This window comes from Apteryx mantelli, unplaced genomic scaffold, assembly GCF_036417845.1.
Source record: "Apteryx mantelli isolate bAptMan1 unplaced genomic scaffold, bAptMan1.hap1 HAP1_SCAFFOLD_105, whole genome shotgun sequence".
In the NCBI taxonomy this organism is placed as follows: Eukaryota; Metazoa; Chordata; class Aves; order Apterygiformes; family Apterygidae; genus Apteryx; species Apteryx mantelli.
The window spans coordinates 16,526-39,125 of NW_027118463.1; the positions used below are offsets into that span (position 1 = coordinate 16,526).

A 22,600-nucleotide genomic window follows, 5' to 3' on the forward strand; every position below is an offset into this window, starting at 1 on the left:
CTCAGTGTGCTCTAGCCATCCACCTTTCAGTTCATAGCCAAATGTGTCCTCCTTTGGGATGGCACAGAGGCCTGCCCAGCCGCTCTGGGGATCTGTGCCAGCATCCTAGTTCTTGAACATCTGAGGAAATGGAAATGTCCCTGATCCCACTGCCTGTCCCAAAATGCAGGGGTGGTTTGGGCTGTATTGAGAGAAGCCCCACGGGGCAAGAGGACAGAGGCTGAAGTGATACTCCAGGGACAACTCCAGGCCTGGCACTGGCTATCTTTGTTCCCCAGTGTGCCCCTCCACCTGGCCTGCACTGGAAATAGTGCCCGTGGGAGGGGGGGTATCCCCACAGAGGGTTTTCCTTTGGCTGTCACTCTGCAGAAGGAGTCTGGCACACTGTGACGCCCACACCAGGGCTGGGGTGGGATAGGAGGGAAGGCGGAGGAGGCACCTTGACCCACTCCACGACTCCAACCCGGGGTGGAGCAGAGCACGAAGGCAGTGCCTGAGATCAGGGTCTTGCCTCTACGCAAACAGTCCCCGGGAAGATGGGAATCCACCAGCACCTCCAGCAGAGCTGAGCATGTCATGCTGCAACCATGGAGCCTCTTGGCCTCATCTCTGTGCCCACTGGTTCCCTCAGGGCCTATCTGACCCTCTCTGAGTGTTCGGGACTGTCCTGGGAGTCTGAAAGGGGAGGAAGATGCAGCAGAGGGGAAAATAAGAGTAAGTGGTATTTGGAAAAGGGCCTCCCCTCTCCTCCCCTCCCCTCCCCTCCCCTCCCCTCCCCTCCCCTCCTCTCCTCTCCTCTCCTCTCCTCTCCTCTCCTCTCCTCTCCCCTCCCCTCCCCTCCCCTCCCCTCCCCTCCCCTCCCCTCCCCTCCCCTCCTCCATCCCTTCTGCTGCTGCTGCAATAACTTGCAGATTTTTTCCGCATACGGGCCTCCCTTCTCATCACAGACATGTGCATATCTCAGCCTGTGGCTCTGTTGGAAAACATGCCTCCCAGGGAAATTCATCCCTCCCTGTAGGTGTTCATCTCTCTCTTGGGAAAGCAAGCCTGTATGTGTGGGAAGGGAGAAAGGGGGTTGGAAAGGAGAAAGGGCGTTCCCAAGAACTCCAGTGATCTAGGCGGACTAGATAGGAGGCACTGCCTGAGGTCCAGCCCTGAGGAGGAAGCGAAGCTGGGGAAGTCCTGGAGCTCCAGCTGCCTCCCCAGGGTGAGGAGCCATTTCTCCCTACTTTCCTCCAAGGGCTGGGGGCTCTAAGCACTGAGGCTGGGACCTGCACTGTGAAGGAGAAGCGCCCGCATGCAGGGTTTGAGAGGCCCTGAGAGGCATAACCCCAGAGTTTTGGCTGCAGCTCCCAGCACCTGCTCGTCAGGGTGGCATCTGGGATATGCTGACACCAGAGGATGGTTTGACTCTCCCTCTGGTATCTCCATGGCTGGAGGGGAGGAAGGGAAGGGAGCTGTGTGGAGGCATCCGGTGATGGCAGAGCGCACATGTGTCAGGTCCTGAAGGAGAAAGAGAAAGCAGAGAACCCAAGAGCAGGAGCTGAAGGAGAAAGATCGCAAGGAACCCACGGCTCCCCTGGTGTTGAGGGTTTTGAGAGGGTGAGGAAGAGCCTGGAGAGACTGCAAGAGGGGAGAGTGTGTGTGCAGGGGCCGGAAGGTAGAAGCAGAGCCAGCCTGAGAACTGGGGGGAGCAGGAGGAAGGGTTGGGTGGCCTGCGTTGGTGGTATAGTGGTGAGCATAGCTGCCTTCCAAGCAGTTGACCCGGGTTCGATTCCCGGCCAACGCACGCACGCGTGCTTTTCTTCTTCCAGGCGCCTGCAGAGGCACTTCCATCTCTTCTATATGAAGTTTCCACTAAAAAGCAGCCCAGCTTTCACCAACAAGTTCATGTTCCATGCAGAAGCCACTCCCCTTGCTGCTGCCTCGCAGCATGCACGGGCAGGATGGGGCACCCCACAGAGCCCAGGAGAGGAGAGACAGGCCCGGCTTCAGCAACCCCTGCCTTGGGGAAAGCAAGCACAGACCAGCCTGCTTGGCAGGCAGCTGTGCTCCTCACTGTGAAAGAAATGCTCTCAGACACCATGCCTCAGCCCTGCTCTTCCCAGCACACACACACATCCCTGCGCGCAACCTCTGGCAACCCTTGACACCTCCCACCCCAAATATCTCTGCCTGCTCTGGACTCCAACAGTGCAAAGACCCCAGCCCTGCTGGGGGGTCCTGCATGCACAAACCCACTCTCGGACTCTTCATCCTTGGGATCCATGGTTCACAGAATCACAGCATGGTTGAGGCTGGAAGGGACCTCTGGAGAGCATCTAGTCCAATCCCCCTGATCAAGCACAATCACCTCGAGCACGTGCCCAGGACTCATTCCAGACAGCTTTTAACTACCTCCAAGGAAGGAGACGCCACAACCTCTCTGGGCAACCTGTTCCAGTGCTCTGTCACCCTCACAGGAAAAAACTTTTTTCCTTAGCTTCGGATGGAACTTCCTGTGTTTCAGTTTGTGCCCATTGCCCCTCCCTTCAGATATTTATACGCATTGATAAGATGCCCCCTCAGCCTTCCGAGAGCCCTCCGCTGGACTCGCTCCAGGAGCTCCTCCCGGTTTTGTATCCCCAGCAAACTTGCTGAGGGTGCACTCTTGGTCACTGACATCCAGGTCACTGACAGACAAGTTGAACAAATACTGGACGCAGTACTGACCCCTGGGGAACACCACTACCTACACCTACAGGCCTCCAAATAGACTTTGCACCGCTGAGCACAACCCTCTGAGCTCGGCCATTCAGCTTGTTCCCAGTCCACCTCACGGGCTGCTCATGTCTCCCACGCTTCCTGAGCTTGCCTATGAGGACGTTATGGGAGACAGCGTCAAAAGCCTTGCTGAAGTCAAGGTAGACAACATCCACTGCTCTCCCCTCATCTACCCAGCTAGTCATCCCATCACAGAAGGCTATCAGATTGGTTAAGCTTGATTTCCCCTTGGCGAAGCCATGCTGAACACTCCCGATCACCTTCTTTTCCTCCTCATGCTTGGAGATGGCCTCCAGGATGAGCTGCTCCATCACCTTTCCGGGGATGGAGGTGAGGCTGGCTGGCCTGTAGTTTCCTGGGTCCTCCTTCTTGCCCTTTTTGAAGACTGGGGTGACATTGGCTTTCTTCCAGCCTTCAGGCACCTCTCCTGTTCTCCACGACCTTTCAAAGATGATGGAGAGTGGCCTAGCAATAACATCCGCCAGCTTCCTCAGCACTCGTGGGTGCATCCCATCGGGGCCCATGGATCTGTGGGTGTCAGGTTTGCTTAAATGATCTCTAACCCGATCCTCCTCGACCAAGGGAAAGCCTTCCTTTCTCCAGACTTTCTCTCTTGCCTCCAGGGTCTGGGGTTCCTGAGGGCTGGCCTGAGCAGTAAAGACTGAAGCAAAGAAGGCATTCAGTAACTCTGCCTTCTCTGCATCCTTCGTCACCAGGGCACCCACCCCATTCAGCAAAGGGCCCACATTTTCCCTAGTCTTCCTCTTGCTACTGAGGTATTTGAAGAAGCCCTTCTTGTTGTCCTTGACATCTCTTGCCAGATTTAATTCCAAACGGGCCTCAGCCTTCCTCGTCGCATCCCTGCATACTCTGACAACATTCCTATAAGTCCTCCCAAGTGGCCTGTCCCCCTTTCCACTTTCTGTATATTTCCTTCTTCTGGTTGAGTTTTGCCAGGAGCTCCTTGCTCATCCATGCAGCTCTCCTACCTCCTTTGCTTGACTTCCTACTCACAGGGATGCACCGATCTTGAGCTTGGAGGAAGTGATGTTTGAATACTAACCAGCTCTCTTGAACGCCCCTTCCTTCTGGGGCCCTATCCCATGGGATTCCTCCAAGTAGGTCCCTGAAGAGGCCAAAGTTTGCTCTCCTCAAGTCCAGGGTTGCGATCCTACTTATTGCCCTGCCTCCTCCTCGCAGGATCCTCAACTCCACCGTCTCACGGTCACTGCAGCCAAGGCTGCCCCCAACCTTCACATCTTCAACCAGTCCTTCTTTGTTTGTTAGTACGAGGTCCAGCAGCACACCTCTCCTCGTTGGCTCCTCCACCACCCGTGTCAAGAAGTTGTCACCAATGCTCTGCAGGAACCTCCTGGACTGTTTGAGCCTAGCTGTGTTGTCTTTCCAGCAGATATCAGGGTGGTTGAAGTCCCCCATGAGAACCAGGGCCTGTGGTCGTGAGGCTACTTCCAGTTGTCTGTAGAAGGCCTCATTGACTTCCTCTTCCTGATCAGCTGGCCTGTAGTAAACACCCACAACAGTGTCACCCGTGCTAGCCTGCCCTTTAATCCTTACCCATAAGCTCTCCACTCGCTCTTCATCCACCCCTAGGCAGAGCTCGATACGTTCCAGTTGCTCTCTCACATAAAGAGCAACTCCACCACCCCGCTTTCCTGGCCCTGTCTTTCCTAAAAAGCATGTAGCCGTCCATCGCTCTATGGACTTGCGCACACCAGTGCAGCTGGCATGGGTGTTTTCCCAGAGCCTCTGGCTGGCTGTCAAATGCGTGTTGTCGTTGCTGGAAGAAGGCCATAGGGAAGAGGCTCCCTGTTACCCAAGGAAGATTCACCTTTCTCTGTCTTTACTGTTTGTTTGGGTTTTGTTTTGTTTTGTTTTGTTTTGTTTTGTTTTGCTAGCACTAGCTGCAGCGTAGCGACATAGGTAAAGTCTAAGAGCAAAAGCAAAGAGCGAGCTGGGTGTAGCTTAACCACAGGCCTTGTTTGCTTCCCTGAATTCTCTCACTTGTTTCAACTTTTACAAACTCTTTGTACAAACATTTCCCTCCCACAGGGGTTAGGGAGCAGCTGCTCTGATGGCTGGGAAGCGCAGGTGAGCCTGTCCCCCAGCTGACTTAAAGGGGGCTTCCTGCATGGTGTGGTCCCTGCTGGGCTGGGCATCCCATTTCCTCACGCTTTCCTGCTCCAAAGGCTCTCCCTTGTCCCAGCAGGGGAATAGAGGGGGTTCCTGTGCCACAACAGGCGAAAGAGCTCCTGGAGAGTCACGCTGCATGGGGAGACCCCGATGTGCTGCTCCCCCTGCCGCATGCCACGGCCCCGTAGGTGGGTGCAGGAACCCCTCTCAGCCAGCTGGACCATTCCAGAAGGCTCACTCAGCCCCAGAGGGATGCATTTCATGCCAACGCCATGGAATCCAGCATTTGATGGACTGCTGGTTCCTCATGAACCCCACTGAGGTCCTCCACAGACCACATGAGCCAGGGACTCTGCAGAGGGCAAAGGCTGGCCCCAGAGGGCCCCTGCCCAGGCCACAGGAGAGCCAGGGTGCTTGGAGGAATCTTCTTGGAAAGAACACTCTTCTGAGCCTAATCACTGGTGTCACATCCCATCCTCCTCCTTGTCTTGGATTCCAGCACCTTCTCCTCGTATTACACTGCAGCCAATCAGTTCTTGGCCTTTCCTCACCCTAGGCATCAGGGCAGGCTGCTGGTCAGGATGTGGACAGTCCGGCAAGGTCTTCCTCTCGATTGCAGTCCCAAAAGGATGACACCCCTCAGTGTGCTCTAGCCATCCACCTTTCAGTTCATAGCCAAATGTGTCCTCCTTTGGGATGGCACAGAGGCCTGCCCAGCCGCTCTGGGGATCTGTGCCAGCATCCTAGTTCTTGAACATCTGAGGAAATGGAAATGTCCCTGATCCCACTGCCTGTCCCAAAATGCAGGGGTGGTTTGGGCTGTATTGAGAGAAGCCCCACGGGGCAAGAGGACAGAGGCTGAAGTGATACTCCAGGGACAACTCCAGGCCTGGCACTGGCTATCTTTGTTCCCCAGTGTGCCCCTCCACCTGGCCTGCACTGGAAATAGTGCCCGTGGGAGGGGGGGTATCCCCACAGAGGGTTTTCCTTTGGCTGTCACTCTGCAGAAGGAGTCTGGCACACTGTGACGCCCACACCAGGGCTGGGGTGGGATAGGAGGGAAGGCGGAGGAGGCACCTTGACCCACTCCACGACTCCAACCCGGGGTGGAGCAGAGCACGAAGGCAGTGCCTGAGATCAGGGTCTTGCCTCTACGCAAACAGTCCCCGGGAAGATGGGAATCCACCAGCACCTCCAGCAGAGCTGAGCATGTCATGCTGCAACCATGGAGCCTCTTGGCCTCATCTCTGTGCCCACTGGTTCCCTCAGGGCCTATCTGACCCTCTCTGAGTGTTCGGGACTGTCCTGGGAGTCTGAAAGGGGAGGAAGATGCAGCAGAGGGGAAAATAAGAGTAAGTGGTATTTGGAAAAGGGCCTCCCCTCTCCTCCCCTCCCCTCCCCTCTCCTCCCTCCCCTCCCCTCCCCTCCCCTCCCCTCCCCTCCCCTCCCCTCCTCTCCTCTCCTCTCCTCTCCTCTCCTCTCCTCTCCCCTCCCCTCCCCTCCCCTCCCCTCCCCTCCCCTCCCCTCCCCTCCCCTCCCCTCCCCTCCTCCATCCCTTCTGCTGCTGCTGCAATAACTTGCAGATTTTTTCCGCATACGGGCCTCCCTTCTCATCACAGACATGTGCATATCTCAGCCTGTGGCTCTGTTGGAAAACATGCCTCCCAGGGAAATTCATCCCTCCCTGTAGGTGTTCATCTCTCTCTTGGGAAAGCAAGCCTGTATGTGTGGGAAGGGAGAAAGGGGGTTGGAAAGGAGAAAGGGCGTTCCCAAGAACTCCAGTGATCTAGGCGGACTAGATAGGAGGCACTGCCTGAGGTCCAGCCCTGAGGAGGAAGCGAAGCTGGGGAAGTCCTGGAGCTCCAGCTGCCTCCCCAGGGTGAGGAGCCATTTCTCCCTACTTTCCTCCAAGGGCTGGGGGCTCTAAGCACTGAGGCTGGGACCTGCACTGTGAAGGAGAAGCGCCCGCATGCAGGGTTTGAGAGGCCCTGAGAGGCATAACCCCAGAGTTTTGGCTGCAGCTCCCAGCACCTGCTCGTCAGGGTGGCATCTGGGATATGCTGACACCAGAGGATGGTTTGACTCTCCCTCTGGTATCTCCATGGCTGGAGGGGAGGAAGGGAAGGGAGCTGTGTGGAGGCATCCGGTGATGGCAGAGCGCACATGTGTCAGGTCCTGAAGGAGAAAGAGAAAGCAGAGAACCCAAGAGCAGGAGCTGAAGGAGAAAGATCGCAAGGAACCCACGGCTCCCCTGGTGTTGAGGGTTTTGAGAGGGTGAGGAAGAGCCTGGAGAGACTGCAAGAGGGGAGAGTGTGTGTGCAGGGGCCGGAAGGTAGAAGCAGAGCCAGCCTGAGAACTGGGGGGAGCAGGAGGAAGGGTTGGGTGGCCTGCGTTGGTGGTATAGTGGTGAGCATAGCTGCCTTCCAAGCAGTTGACCCGGGTTCGATTCCCGGCCAACGCACGCACGCGTGCTTTTCTTCTTCCAGGCGCCTGCAGAGGCACTTCCATCTCTTCTATATGAAGTTTCCACTAAAAAGCAGCCCAGCTTTCACCAACAAGTTCATGTTCCATGCAGAAGCCACTCCCCTTGCTGCTGCCTCGCAGCATGCACGGGCAGGATGGGGCACCCCACAGAGCCCAGGAGAGGAGAGACAGGCCCGGCTTCAGCAACCCCTGCCTTGGGGAAAGCAAGCACAGACCAGCCTGCTTGGCAGGCAGCTGTGCTCCTCACTGTGAAAGAAATGCTCTCAGACACCATGCCTCAGCCCTGCTCTTCCCAGCACACACACACATCCCTGCGCGCAACCTCTGGCAACCCTTGACACCTCCCACCCCAAATATCTCTGCCTGCTCTGGACTCCAACAGTGGAAAGACCCCAGCCCTGCTGGGGGGTCCTGCATGCACAAACCCACTCTCGGACTCTTCATCCTTGGGATCCATGGTTCACAGAATCACAGCATGGTTGAGGCTGGAAGGGACCTCTGGAGAGCATCTAGTCCAATCCCCCTGATCAAGCACAATCACCTCGAGCACGTGCCCAGGACTCATTCCAGACAGCTTTTAACTACCTCCAAGGAAGGAGACGCCACAACCTCTCTGGGCAACCTGTTCCAGTGCTCTGTCACCCTCACAGGAAAAAACTTTTTTCCTTAGCTTCGGATGGAACTTCCTGTGTTTCAGTTTGTGCCCATTGCCCCTCCCTTCAGATATTTATACGCATTGATAAGATGCCCCCTCAGCCTTCCGAGAGCCCTCCGCTGGACTCGCTCCAGGAGCTCCTCCCGGTTTTGTATCCCCAGCAAACTTGCTGAGGGTGCACTCTTGGTCACTGACATCCAGGTCACTGACAGACAAGTTGAACAAATACTGGACGCAGTACTGACCCCTGGGGAACACCACTACCTACACCTACAGGCCTCCAAATAGACTTTGCACCGCTGAGCACAACCCTCTGAGCTCGGCCATTCAGCTTGTTCCCAGTCCACCTCACGGGCTGCTCATGTCTCCCACGCTTCCTGAGCTTGCCTATGAGGACGTTATGGGAGACAGCGTCAAAAGCCTTGCTGAAGTCAAGGTAGACAACATCCACTGCTCTCCCCTCATCTACCCAGCTAGTCATCCCATCACAGAAGGCTATCAGATTGGTTAAGCTTGATTTCCCCTTGGCGAAGCCATGCTGAACACTCCCGATCACCTTCTTTTCCTCCTCATGCTTGGAGATGGCCTCCAGGATGAGCTGCTCCATCACCTTTCCGGGGATGGAGGTGAGGCTGGCTGGCCTGTAGTTTCCTGGGTCCTCCTTCTTGCCCTTTTTGAAGACTGGGGTGACATTGGCTTTCTTCCAGCCTTCAGGCACCTCTCCTGTTCTCCACGACCTTTCAAAGATGATGGAGAGTGGCCTAGCAATAACATCCGCCAGCTTCCTCAGCACTCGTGGGTGCATCCCATCGGGGCCCATGGATCTGTGGGTGTCAGGTTTGCTTAAATGATCTCTAACCCGATCCTCCTCGACCAAGGGAAAGCCTTCCTTTCTCCAGACTTTCTCTCTTGCCTCCAGGGTCTGGGGTTCCTGAGGGCTGGCCTGAGCAGTAAAGACTGAAGCAAAGAAGGCATTCAGTAACTCTGCCTTCTCTGCATCCTTCGTCACCAGGGCACCCACCCCATTCAGCAAAGGGCCCACATTTTCCCTAGTCTTCCTCTTGCTACTGAGGTATTTGAAGAAGCCCTTCTTGTTGTCCTTGACATCTCTTGCCAGATTTAATTCCAAACGGGCCTCAGCCTTCCTCGTCGCATCCCTGCATACTCTGACAACATTCCTATAAGTCCTCCCAAGTGGCCTGTCCCCCTTTCCACTTTCTGTATATTTCCTTCTTCTGGTTGAGTTTTGCCAGGAGCTCCTTGCTCATCCATGCAGCTCTCCTACCTCCTTTGCTTGACTTCCTACTCACAGGGATGCACCGATCTTGAGCTTGGAGGAAGTGATGTTTGAATACTAACCAGCTCTCTTGAACGCCCCTTCCTTCTGGGGCCCTATCCCATGGGATTCCTCCAAGTAGGTCCCTGAAGAGGCCAAAGTTTGCTCTCCTCAAGTCCAGGGTTGCGATCCTACTTATTGCCCTGCCTCCTCCTCGCAGGATCCTCAACTCCACCGTCTCACGGTCACTGCAGCCAAGGCTGCCCCCAACCTTCACATCTTCAACCAGTCCTTCTTTGTTTGTTAGTACGAGGTCCAGCAGCACACCTCTCCTCGTTGGCTCCTCCACCACCCGTGTCAAGAAGTTGTCACCAATGCTCTGCAGGAACCTCCTGGACTGTTTGAGCCTAGCTGTGTTGTCTTTCCAGCAGATATCAGGGTGGTTGAAGTCCCCCATGAGAACCAGGGCCTGTGGTCGTGAGGCTACTTCCAGTTGTCTGTAGAAGGCCTCATTGACTTCCTCTTCCTGATCAGCTGGCCTGTAGTAAACACCCACAACAGTGTCACCCGTGCTAGCCTGCCCTTTAATCCTTACCCATAAGCTCTCCACTCGCTCTTCATCCACCCCTAGGCAGAGCTCGATACGTTCCAGTTGCTCTCTCACATAAAGAGCAACTCCACCACCCCGCTTTCCTGGCCCTGTCTTTCCTAAAAAGCATGTAGCCGTCCATCGCTCTATGGACTTGCGCACACCAGTGCAGCTGGCATGGGTGTTTTCCCAGAGCCTCTGGCTGGCTGTCAAATGCGTGTTGTCGTTGCTGGAAGAAGGCCATAGGGAAGAGGCTCCCTGTTACCCAAGGAAGATTCACCTTTCTCTGTCTTTACTGTTTGTTTGGGTTTTGTTTTGTTTTGTTTTGCTAGCACTAGCTGCAGCGTAGCGACATAGGTAAAGTCTAAGAGCAAAAGCAAAGAGCGAGCTGGGTGTAGCTTAACCACAGGCCTTGTTTGCTTCCCTGAATTCTCTCACTTGTTTCAACTTTTACAAACTCTTTGTACAAACATTTCCCTCCCACAGGGGTTAGGGAGCAGCTGCTCTGATGGCTGGGAAGCGCAGGTGAGCCTGTCCCCCAGCTGACTTAAAGGGGGCTTCCTGCATGGTGTGGTCCCTGCTGGGCTGGGCATCCCATTTCCTCACGCTTTCCTGCTCCAAAGGCTCTCCCTTGTCCCAGCAGGGGAATAGAGGGGGTTCCTGTGCCACAACAGGCGAAAGAGCTCCTGGAGAGTCACGCTGCATGGGGAGACCCCGATGTGCTGCTCCCCCTGCCGCATGCCACGGCCCCGTAGGTGGGTGCAGGAACCCCTCTCAGCCAGCTGGACCATTCCAGAAGGCTCACTCAGCCCCAGAGGGATGCATTTCATGCCAACGCCATGGAATCCAGCATTTGATGGACTGCTGGTTCCTCATGAACCCCACTGAGGTCCTCCACAGACCACATGAGCCAGGGACTCTGCAGAGGGCAAAGGCTGGCCCCAGAGGGCCCCTGCCCAGGCCACAGGAGAGCCAGGGTGCTTGGAGGAATCTTCTTGGAAAGAACACTCTTCTGAGCCTAATCACTGGTGTCACATCCCATCCTCCTCCTTGTCTTGGATTCCAGCACCTTCTCCTCGTATTACACTGCAGCCAATCAGTTCTTGGCCTTTCCTCACCCTAGGCATCAGGGCAGGCTGCTGGTCAGGATGTGGACAGTCCGGCAAGGTCTTCCTCTCGATTGCAGTCCCAAAAGGATGACACCCCTCAGTGTGCTCTAGCCATCCACCTTTCAGTTCATAGCCAAATGTGTCCTCCTTTGGGATGGCACAGAGGCCTGCCCAGCCGCTCTGGGGATCTGTGCCAGCATCCTAGTTCTTGAACATCTGAGGAAATGGAAATGTCCCTGATCCCACTGCCTGTCCCAAAATGCAGGGGTGGTTTGGGCTGTATTGAGAGAAGCCCCACGGGGCAAGAGGACAGAGGCTGAAGTGATACTCCAGGGACAACTCCAGGCCTGGCACTGGCTATCTTTGTTCCCCAGTGTGCCCCTCCACCTGGCCTGCACTGGAAATAGTGCCCGTGGGAGGGGGGGTATCCCCACAGAGGGTTTTCCTTTGGCTGTCACTCTGCAGAAGGAGTCTGGCACACTGTGACGCCCACACCAGGGCTGGGGTGGGATAGGAGGGAAGGCGGAGGAGGCACCTTGACCCACTCCACGACTCCAACCCGGGGTGGAGCAGAGCACGAAGGCAGTGCCTGAGATCAGGGTCTTGCCTCTACGCAAACAGTCCCCGGGAAGATGGGAATCCACCAGCACCTCCAGCAGAGCTGAGCATGTCATGCTGCAACCATGGAGCCTCTTGGCCTCATCTCTGTGCCCACTGGTTCCCTCAGGGCCTATCTGACCCTCTCTGAGTGTTCGGGACTGTCCTGGGAGTCTGAAAGGGGAGGAAGATGCAGCAGAGGGGAAAATAAGAGTAAGTGGTATTTGGAAAAGGGCCTCCCCTCTCCTCCCCTCCCCTCCCCCTCCCCTCCCCTCCCCTCCCCTCCTCTCCTCTCCTCTCCTCTCCTCTCCTCTCCTCTCCTCTCCTCTCCCCTCCCCTCCCCTCCCCTCCCCTCCCCTCCCCTCCCCTCCCCTCCCCTCCCCTCCCCTCCCCTCCTCCATCCCTTCTGCTGCTGCTGCAATAACTTGCAGATTTTTTCCGCATACGGGCCTCCCTTCTCATCACAGACATGTGCATATCTCAGCCTGTGGCTCTGTTGGAAAACATGCCTCCCAGGGAAATTCATCCCTCCCTGTAGGTGTTCATCTCTCTCTTGGGAAAGCAAGCCTGTATGTGTGGGAAGGGAGAAAGGGGGTTGGAAAGGAGAAAGGGCGTTCCCAAGAACTCCAGTGATCTAGGCGGACTAGATAGGAGGCACTGCCTGAGGTCCAGCCCTGAGGAGGAAGCGAAGCTGGGGAAGTCCTGGAGCTCCAGCTGCCTCCCCAGGGTGAGGAGCCATTTCTCCCTACTTTCCTCCAAGGGCTGGGGGCTCTAAGCACTGAGGCTGGGACCTGCACTGTGAAGGAGAAGCGCCCGCATGCAGGGTTTGAGAGGCCCTGAGAGGCATAACCCCAGAGTTTTGGCTGCAGCTCCCAGCACCTGCTCGTCAGGGTGGCATCTGGGATATGCTGACACCAGAGGATGGTTTGACTCTCCCTCTGGTATCTCCATGGCTGGAGGGGAGGAAGGGAAGGGAGCTGTGTGGAGGCATCCGGTGATGGCAGAGCGCACATGTGTCAGGTCCTGAAGGAGAAAGAGAAAGCAGAGAACCCAAGAGCAGGAGCTGAAGGAGAAAGATCGCAAGGAACCCACGGCTCCCCTGGTGTTGAGGGTTTTGAGAGGGTGAGGAAGAGCCTGGAGAGACTGCAAGAGGGGAGAGTGTGTGTGCAGGGGCCGGAAGGTAGAAGCAGAGCCAGCCTGAGAACTGGGGGGAGCAGGAGGAAGGGTTGGGTGGCCTGCGTTGGTGGTATAGTGGTGAGCATAGCTGCCTTCCAAGCAGTTGACCCGGGTTCGATTCCCGGCCAACGCACGCACGCGTGCTTTTCTTCTTCCAGGCGCCTGCAGAGGCACTTCCATCTCTTCTATATGAAGTTTCCACTAAAAAGCAGCCCAGCTTTCACCAACAAGTTCATGTTCCATGCAGAAGCCACTCCCCTTGCTGCTGCCTCGCAGCATGCACGGGCAGGATGGGGCACCCCACAGAGCCCAGGAGAGGAGAGACAGGCCCGGCTTCAGCAACCCCTGCCTTGGGGAAAGCAAGCACAGACCAGCCTGCTTGGCAGGCAGCTGTGCTCCTCACTGTGAAAGAAATGCTCTCAGACACCATGCCTCAGCCCTGCTCTTCCCAGCACACACACACATCCCTGCGCGCAACCTCTGGCAACCCTTGACACCTCCCACCCCAAATATCTCTGCCTGCTCTGGACTCCAACAGTGCAAAGACCCCAGCCCTGCTGGGGGGTCCTGCATGCACAAACCCACTCTCGGACTCTTCATCCTTGGGATCCATGGTTCACAGAATCACAGCATGGTTGAGGCTGGAAGGGACCTCTGGAGAGCATCTAGTCCAATCCCCCTGATCAAGCACAATCACCTCGAGCACGTGCCCAGGACTCATTCCAGACAGCTTTTAACTACCTCCGAGGAAGGAGACGCCACAACCTCTCTGGGCAACCTGTTCCAGTGCTCTGTCACCCTCACAGGAAAAAACTTTTTTCCTTAGCTTCGGATGGAACTTCCTGTGTTTCAGTTTGTGCCCATTGCCCCTCCCTTCAGATATTTATACGCATTGATAAGATGCCCCCTCAGCCTTCCGAGAGCCCTCCGCTGGACTCGCTCCAGGAGCTCCTCCCGGTTTTGTATCCCCAGCAAACTTGCTGAGGGTGCACTCTTGGTCACTGACATCCAGGTCACTGACAGACAAGTTGAACAAATACTGGACGCAGTACTGACCCCTGGGGAACACCACTACCTACACCTACAGGCCTCCAAATAGACTTTGCACCGCTGAGCACAACCCTCTGAGCTCGGCCATTCAGCTTGTTCCCAGTCCACCTCACGGGCTGCTCATGTCTCCCACGCTTCCTGAGCTTGCCTATGAGGACGTTATGGGAGACAGCGTCAAAAGCCTTGCTGAAGTCAAGGTAGACAACATCCACTGCTCTCCCCTCATCTACCCAGCTAGTCATCCCATCACAGAAGGCTATCAGATTGGTTAAGCTTGATTTCCCCTTGGCGAAGCCATGCTGAACACTCCCGATCACCTTCTTTTCCTCCTCATGCTTGGAGATGGCCTCCAGGATGAGCTGCTCCATCACCTTTCCGGGGATGGAGGTGAGGCTGGCTGGCCTGTAGTTTCCTGGGTCCTCCTTCTTGCCCTTTTTGAAGACTGGGGTGACATTGGCTTTCTTCCAGCCTTCAGGCACCTCTCCTGTTCTCCACGACCTTTCAAAGATGATGGAGAGTGGCCTAGCAATAACATCCGCCAGCTTCCTCAGCACTCGTGGGTGCATCCCATCGGGGCCCATGGATCTGTGGGTGTCAGGTTTGCTTAAATGATCTCTAACCCGATCCTCCTCGACCAAGGGAAAGCCTTCCTTTCTCCAGACTTTCTCTCTTGCCTCCAGGGTCTGGGGTTCCTGAGGGCTGGCCTGAGCAGTAAAGACTGAAGCAAAGAAGGCATTCAGTAACTCTGCCTTCTCTGCATCCTTCGTCACCAGGGCACCCACCCCATTCAGCAAAGGGCCCACATTTTCCCTAGTCTTCCTCTTGCTACTGAGGTATTTGAAGAAGCCCTTCTTGTTGTCCTTGACATCTCTTGCCAGATTTAATTCCAAACGGGCCTCAGCCTTCCTCGTCGCATCCCTGCATACTCTGACAACATTCCTATAAGTCCTCCCAAGTGGCCTGTCCCCCTTTCCACTTTCTGTATATTTCCTTCTTCTGGTTGAGTTTTGCCAGGAGCTCCTTGCTCATCCACGTAGATCTCCTTCCCCCTTTTCCACTTTCTACTGCAAAGGGGCCTCCTGGACTGGCCCATTTGGAGATAGGCATGGTAAATCCTCACACTTAGTGAACTAAATGCCTGGAGAGGGTAGTGTGCTGTGCCCTGGCAGGGCTGGGGCCAAGACAATCTGAAGCTTTTTCCTGTGCACTTGTATCTGTGGGAGGTGGAATTAGGTGTCCCACAGGTCAGGAATGCCAGAGGACCCTGGGGCTGGGAAGTTCCTCAGGAAGATCCACAAAGAGTCCAGACTGCCTGGCCCTTCAGGGATAGAAATCTTCACTCAGGACCTGTGGGGTCCCTTCCCACAGCTCCCCAGGAGCAGAGTGGTGCCTCTCATCTTTGGAGAAGAAGGTCTGCACAAGGGCAGCTCTGAGTTCCTAAGAGGAGCTGGTCCTTTCTTGCCCTGCAGGTCTCCTGGGTGGTGGTGGTGAGGTTGATCAGCTGCCACTTCACAAGGCACCTTGGCCAGGGGTCACCACACAAATCCCATCACCACATCTGCCTCAAGGCTTACCAGTGCCCCCATCATGGTAGAGTGCCAGCTAGAAGAGAAAAATGCACACACACAGGTATTTGCCCTTTGAGATGTCTTCCAAAGGGTTACAAACAAATCTCATGATTTCCAAACCTCTCTGGTCTCTCATGACAATATCAGCGCTGATACCCTGCTCATAGCAAGGCTGAGCTACCCAGGCTGCTGGCTGCTACCACAGGAGTTATCCATGAAGAGCTCAGAAAATGGAGCTGTGACCGCAAGGTGGGCAAGAGAGGGTCGGATACCAGCAGACAGAGACACTCAAAGTTCATGAAGGGGTTAAAGAGAATAGATTTAAGAAAGGACTTACACTCCAAGCTGCACAGGGAGCCCTGGGAACTGCACAGAGGGGGTTGCCAATGGGAAGCTGCTGGAGGTACAGGTCGGACGCATGGGTCAGACACCCAGGGACTCGTCTTCTTGTATCCTGAGGGTCCCTTAAATCTACTAGAAGTATTTCCTTATCTCAGCTGTGCTAACCTTGAGAAACTACTGTCCAGGAAGCAGTTAGACATTGTTGACAAAATGGAATATGTATGCCTGGCCTTGATGGGAATTTGGTCCGTGTGTAGTTTCACATGCTGGGCCTACCACCACATACTCTGTCAATCACATACTCCTCACCAGATCTTCCGCAGGTGTTCTCACTACAGGATCTAACTATCTCTGATCTGGCAGGAAGCCAAAGCAAGTGTCCACAGTATCTTTGGAGCACTCAGCACTCTGCAGCATGCATAAGCAGCATGCTCAGCCAAGTGCCGACAGTACCAAGTTGAAGGACATTGCCAGAACGGCTGCTCTCCAGAGGAAAAGCCAGAAACATGGTACATGGAGAGATTTAGTGCAGCTAACTGATAAGTATGTGAGGCTGGAGCAGAAGTGGCCAGAGAGAGCAACCTGGCACACCTTTGCTTCGGAAACTGCCCGTGTCATGTGTGAGAGAGACAGAGTATGGAAAATACCCATCTGTGGTCTCTGACAACCTTCCTGAGAAGAACACACATCACACACCAGCAAGGGAACACCTCCTCAGCGACCAAGCACTGCTCACAAGCTGAATGAGACTGTGCATGGCAGCACCCTCTTGCAAGTCCTGGGCACCAGGGCACTGCAGTACAGGAACTGCAGCCAGCACCCAGGCTGACCCACAGGTCTCCCTGTGAGAGCTGTCTTTGCAGTGTCTTCATAAGAGATGCCACTCCTTTAGGTCTCTAAACCTACATACAGCCTCCAGTCACCAGTCCTGAGACCTGCCTCCCTGGATTGTCTTGCCAGGGAGGTTTGAGGTTAGTACTTTCACATTACACCACCGCTCAAAGTAAACTTAGGGTTCATAATCAGACACGGAAAATGTTGCCTGTCACTTAGACTTGTACCAGCCACCTCACTAGCACCATATGCCTGGCCAGATTTTGACCTGATTTCTATGAATGTAAACTCAGATGATTTCAGAAAAGGGGGAAGGAAGTGGCTGGTGCACTGCATAACCTGCTATGACCTGGCATTCAGGTAAGTCCTTGGAATCCTAGCTGGAGTCCTCTAGGGTCTGGGGATTTCCACCTCCTCTGAGGGGAGAGCCCGACACATTTTTCCAGTGGAGATGTGGCCCCTGTCCAGTGGACCAAAGTTGAGGGACAGTCGACTAGCTTGCTTAGCTGCCTTGGAAGCAGAAGCGGCCTCCCAACCAGAGATGGAAAACCACCATGGGGTGGTATGGGGGAGAGAAGTGGAAGGGGAGAGGATGAGAGTGGGGCAGCAGGAAAAGTCACTCACCAAAGGACTGCAGTCTACAAAGGGCACTCCATTCAGTAGGCTTGTGTGGAAGTAAAATGGTTAGCACCTGTGGAAGTAAAACAGTTAATGCCTCATAGGCCTTTGCAGGCCTATCCAGCAAAAGAGCATCTGCAATAACCTTGCTGAAGTCTGTGTTCCCAGCTATCGAAGGACTGCATTGTCTGTAAAAAATTGTACTGTTTTGTTGGAGCCTCCTCTCCTGAAGTGATTCACTCCTTTTCTCTGTTTATCCACACACTTGTAGTCCTGTGAAGGACAAGTCATACAATCCAAAGGTATATTAACTCTGTAAGGGACTCATTAGGGTGGAGTTCATATCAGCAGAGGCTGTCACTTTGCTGCTCTGTGCCCCCTCCCCCCCCCCGCCCACAGCTATAGTAATAAACTGCTTCTGCTCTGACCTGAACCTAAACTGTATTCTGGTTGTTCCGCAACATTTGTGAAAGGGCATATCTCACTGTGAAGAAGCAAAGCACAGTGTGTTTTTCAGGAGGAGAATGGAAAGGCTTGAAAACCCAGGGGTTTAGCAGGGATGTCACTGAGGTCAAGATTTAAAACAGCCATTCAAGGCCATCTCCTAGACCAGCCTAGAGATGCTGCTGAGCAAAGGCAAGAGGTGAAGCCACACAGATTTTTATGCCAGGTGTATCTTTCACAAGGACTGTGACATCTCAAGCAGGAAAACGTTGCTGCAACAAGCTGGAGTCTCAAGGAACATGTCCCAGGGACATCGTGAAGTCAATGTGACCCTCCAAGCCTACTGCAAATGAGAAAATGCCCTCCAACCTCAAAGAGCTATGGGACATTTCCTAGAATGAGGCTTCCTCTTTCCAGCCATTGGTACTACTTACAGCTGCCTTCACAAGGGCTGACCTTGGCAGGTAACAAAGACATTTCTTCTGATTTCTTTCCAAACCAGGGGCTGGTTCATGCAGTCTCTTTCAGTCACACGGCAGATAGGGTTTTCCCCAAACACACCTTGAAGTCCTAAATGTGGAACCTGACTTGAAAACCAGGGGAAGCCAGAGGAATGAGTACAGCTGAAGCTGAGTGTTTCCTCCAGTGGTCACCAGTGACCTTTACATCAGAGACTGTAATGTCATAACTGGGCAGCCAGGCACAAACATCGGGCTGGGCAACACAGGCAGGCCCCCTTGCAGACCAACAGGCAACAGGCTCACCTTTGCTCTAGTAGATGGGGTGACCTGAGGAACTGGTCTAGAGCAGTTTCCTAAAAGAGCACAGACATCTGCTTTGCTGTCTCACCCAAGGCTGGAGTTTGTCATTTCTGCTGAATTTCATGAACTCTGTGCACCTGCAGCCCAGCCATCAGCTCTCCAGGGTGTTCCTTTGCTTTTGTCTAGTCAGGTTCTTTCAGCATCAAAGCTTTTAATTACTGCTAAGGGACATATGCCTCCAGTCACACTCTTGCAGTGCCCACATCCCAACCTCCATGCGTGTACTGCCCCCCAGGCCCCTCCCCTCTCGTGTGCCCCATGCCTCCCCACAATGCCCTTCAATGTCCCCTGACTATGGCTGGCTGGCCAGCCATTCTTTGCCTCAAGATCAAGCCAAATCACTTTGGGGCTGCAACTGCAGGGCCACATGCTGCATGAGCCTGTGGTAGGGCCTCCAGCTCTCTCTCAAAGGAGGTGGAAATTGTCCCAGCAGTTTCAGTGCTATCAGAAGGAGGCTGCTAGGGAGGCACTGAGAGAGTGAACAGAGTCTTTGCTCCCTCTGGAAACCAGACTTACTAGAGAGATGAGGAAGTTTCAGTTTTAAAATTGCTACAGAAGCCACTGACCTTCCCTTCTGAGTGAGACTGTGCATGGCAGCACCCTCTGCTTTCATAAACTTGTGAGGCTGGGGAAGAAAAGAAAAGGTTAACTCCCTTTCTTTTCCAAACCAGATTTTACCTTCAAACGCCTTGTCTTCTATGGCATACCCAAATTTAAATGTGCTTTCATGAAAGGAAAAGACTGATGGAGTCCCAGTGGGCTACCGTTTCCATCCCAAGTGAACTAACTCCCTTCAGTTGAGGAAACAGAGACAACAACATAATTTTTAACATTAGCATGCCAACAGACACCTTACTGGAAGCATTTGTTGACAGAAAATGCCCTCAGGAAACATCTGAACCTGCTGCTGAATATCGTGAAGTTCAGGGAGGCAGGTTCCAGCTCCAAACCAGCAAAGAACCTGAGGCTGGAGATGGCTATGCTGGCCTCCGCCACTTAGAGAAGGAAGGATTGCTTTTTGTGGCCATTCTGCTGGTGGAGGCAGCCCATGCTTATGCCATGTCGCAGTTCACACAGCTCTCCCCTGGCAATGCTGGCCAAAGTTCTCCTTGCAGTGTCTGGACTGGAGAGGAGGGACTGGCCTGAAAAAGTCCCCTGGCCTTCCAACTCCAGGTTGAATTGCTAAGAGACTTTCCTCTGGACATTTTGTGAGGGGTAGGCTGCAGGGACTGTTTCGGCAGCCGGCTGGGGTGTGTAGGTTGCGATGGGGACTTAGCCCCCAGGAACAACTCTCAGGATTAAAGAGGAAAGCCACTGGTCATAGTGGTAAATGCAAGCTGAAGTAAGAAGGCTGAGAGGCCAAACTTTGCCTACGGCTTTTGTGTAGTGCTCATCACCAAGGCAGAGGCTAAAGAGCACTGACCATACTAGAAGGCAGCAGCAAAAGCCAGCATTTTCACTGCCAAAGACAGGAGGTACTTCTTTTCATTTGTTACCCTATTTCCCAGTTGTGCTGACCTAATTCCTGTTACCATATGAGATGCCATCAGGCGAGAAGCAATAGCAGGGGGAGTATGCACTTGTGTGTGTGTGTGGAGTAGGGGAGGCCAGCTCTCAAAAGAGAAAGCAAGCAGGCGTTCCATGGGCCAGCTTTTGGATGTGAAGGGCAGCTGGCATCTGCTCCAGATCCAGCACAAGCCTCCCCTATGTCCCTCTTTCTCAGCCCCCTAAGGGAGAACACAGTCAGGGCAGAACTCTCCCATTGACACCAGTGCTACTACCCAACTCAGTTTCAGTTTTCATCTCCAAAGTATCAAAAGACTTTAAAAATGATCTGCCAAATCTTAGCCCCCACCTCTACCCTCTGCAAATGCTCTCAGTCTCATGGAAGCATCCTTTCTGCTGCAGACTGTTGGGTTACATGAGAAAAGGCTCTTCACAAACACAAAGGAGCCCAAAGGAGCAAGGGCAGGTGGGAGGACCCGAGTAATACCCTGACACAGCTCCTCCCAGGCCCATTACAGGGGAGCAATCAGTTCATGAAGCATGTCACTCACTGTGTGATCACAAGTGAATATCAAGCAGGACTAGCTGATGAGCAGATGAAGTGACTTGGGTGCCAGGTATATGTGTGTCTCTAAGGGTAAAGCACCTGGAGGAGCTGGTACCAGAGGGACCTGGGGGTCCCAGCAAATTGCTGAAGAAACTATAAGGTCTTGAGGTCAACTGAGAGACCCGCTGTTACCAAAAGGCCCAGACAAGAAAGAGTCTCAAAAGGGGGGGGGGGGGAATGAGGGAACTGTTACCAGCTCGGACAAGAAGGAGTCTCAACAGGAGCCTCAGACAAACATACCCAAGGACACAGGTGAAGCTGGGACTGATACATCCTGAGAAAGTACAGATAAACCAGCAGAAGCCAGTTGGAGCCAAGATTAGGACCAAGACAGCTTTTCTCAAACAAGGAAGCAGGCCAAGTTGAGACCATGTATGGAAAAGCAGAGCAAAGTTCATGGCAAGACGCTGAGTGACACCTCTTCTGACACCACTAGGGACCACCAGAGACCCCCACAGAAGACCCCCCAGAGACTCAGACCGCATGAGTAATGATTATGTAAATGTAGTAATTAGTTCTAGGAAATAGAATGAATATGTATAATTCCTGGAAATTTAATGCATATGCATATGATAGAGCAATATAAACTTTAGATGATACGACACACGATGTGCACATTGGGTGGAGCTATCCCCCATGTACCCGGTGCTGTAATAAAGAGAATGCCTGCTTCTTAATGCTACATTGGTGTTAAGGATTTTTTCTCACAATTTCGGTGACACCGCTGATGTGTTTGTGTGTGTATTTGTGTGTCTCTGTGCAGGAGAATACTGGGGACAAGAGGATGCACGGGTCAGCGCTAGGGAGACTTGTGTGTCTAAGCTCAGCTACTGTGGGATCCACAGCATGTGGCTGTGGGTGTTCATGGTGGTGTGTGTTTGGGCAGGGAGAGGGGTGTGTGTGTGTGTGTGTGGGGGTGGGTGGGTGGGTGGGTGGGTGGGCGTGTGCACCAGCAACAAGAGTGGTGCCTTGGCTCCAGTCTCCAGGTGCCAGCAACTGGTAAGAGTGAGGATGCAAGACCAGCTACTGGGGAGACAGAGTGTCTAAGCTCAGCTGCTGGTGGGATCCACATTGCAAATATGTATATATTTCCCATGAACAGACCTTCATCCTGACCAGCCAGATAGGGGAACACTGTGAGGTCATCTCTGCTGTTTGTGTCTGTGTACATGCCTGAGTGTGCAGGTCTGTGCTGGTCTGTGGCCCAGCCATGTGCCCATGCATCCACACACTGCCTATAGGAGGGATCCTCTCTCACACGGAGAAGCAAGCACGCATTGTACAAACACCCACTAGGAAAGGCCATTGGTAATGGTAGCCCCTGCTGTGCATACAGATGTGGTGCAAAGGAGACAACCTTGCCTAAGAAAAAAAAAAGGCTTATTGTACTTCATCACCTTCTCCAGATCCTTTTCCCCTGGACAGCAGAGCTGACAGCAGCGTCACTGTCCAAATTCTCCTCTATGCTGATAGCTCCCACAAGGAAAGAGGAAAACACTGAACTGCCTATATTGCCCCGAGAGTCCATATTCAGCAAAGCCCTTCCCTGACACCTGACACACTCCTGAGCCCAGAGTCAACCCATCCTCAAGGGATACCCCACATCCAGGCCTTTTGGAGTCGCTAGCTGAGTGGGTGTTTTTGAGGGAAGAAGGGGCTGAGGTATGGGTATGATGAAGAGGTGGGGAAGGATACTTTCAGCTAAGACTGGAACCCTGGACAGCCTAGGGGTGTTTTCCCTGGGCTTCACGCATCCCAGCAATTGGCACATGGCCATTTTCAATAAAAAGCCACAAGCCAGAAGTCTTTACCTTACCCAAAGAAGACTTACCTTTTCTTGTCTGTACTTTCCTTTGTTTGTTTGTTTTTTGTTTTTGCTACCTTCAAAAGAGTAACATGGGTGAAATCTAATAGCAAAAGCAAAGAGCCAGGTCATTGAAATTTAACCACAGGACCTGTTTCCTTCCCTGAATTTTCTGTCTTGTTTCAACATTTACAACCTCTTTGCAA

General features: G+C 53.8%; 3 non-coding genes across 3 annotated transcripts; all 3 read left to right on the forward strand.

The window, feature by feature from the left end:
- Nucleotides 1-1,717: 1,717 nt before the first annotated feature.
- On the forward strand, nt 1,718-1,789 carry TRNAG-UCC (transfer RNA glycine (anticodon UCC)). Its single transcript has one exon. It is a non-coding gene; the product is annotated as a tRNA-Gly (tRNA).
- A 5,514-nt stretch (nt 1,790-7,303) lies between these two features.
- Nucleotides 7,304-7,375, forward strand: TRNAG-UCC (transfer RNA glycine (anticodon UCC)). The gene has a single exon. It is a non-coding gene; the product is annotated as a tRNA-Gly (tRNA).
- A 5,486-nt stretch (nt 7,376-12,861) lies between these two features.
- TRNAG-UCC (transfer RNA glycine (anticodon UCC)) lies at nt 12,862-12,933 on the forward strand. Its single transcript has one exon. It is a non-coding gene; the product is annotated as a tRNA-Gly (tRNA).
- The last annotated feature ends 9,667 nt before the right edge of the window (nt 12,934-22,600 follow it).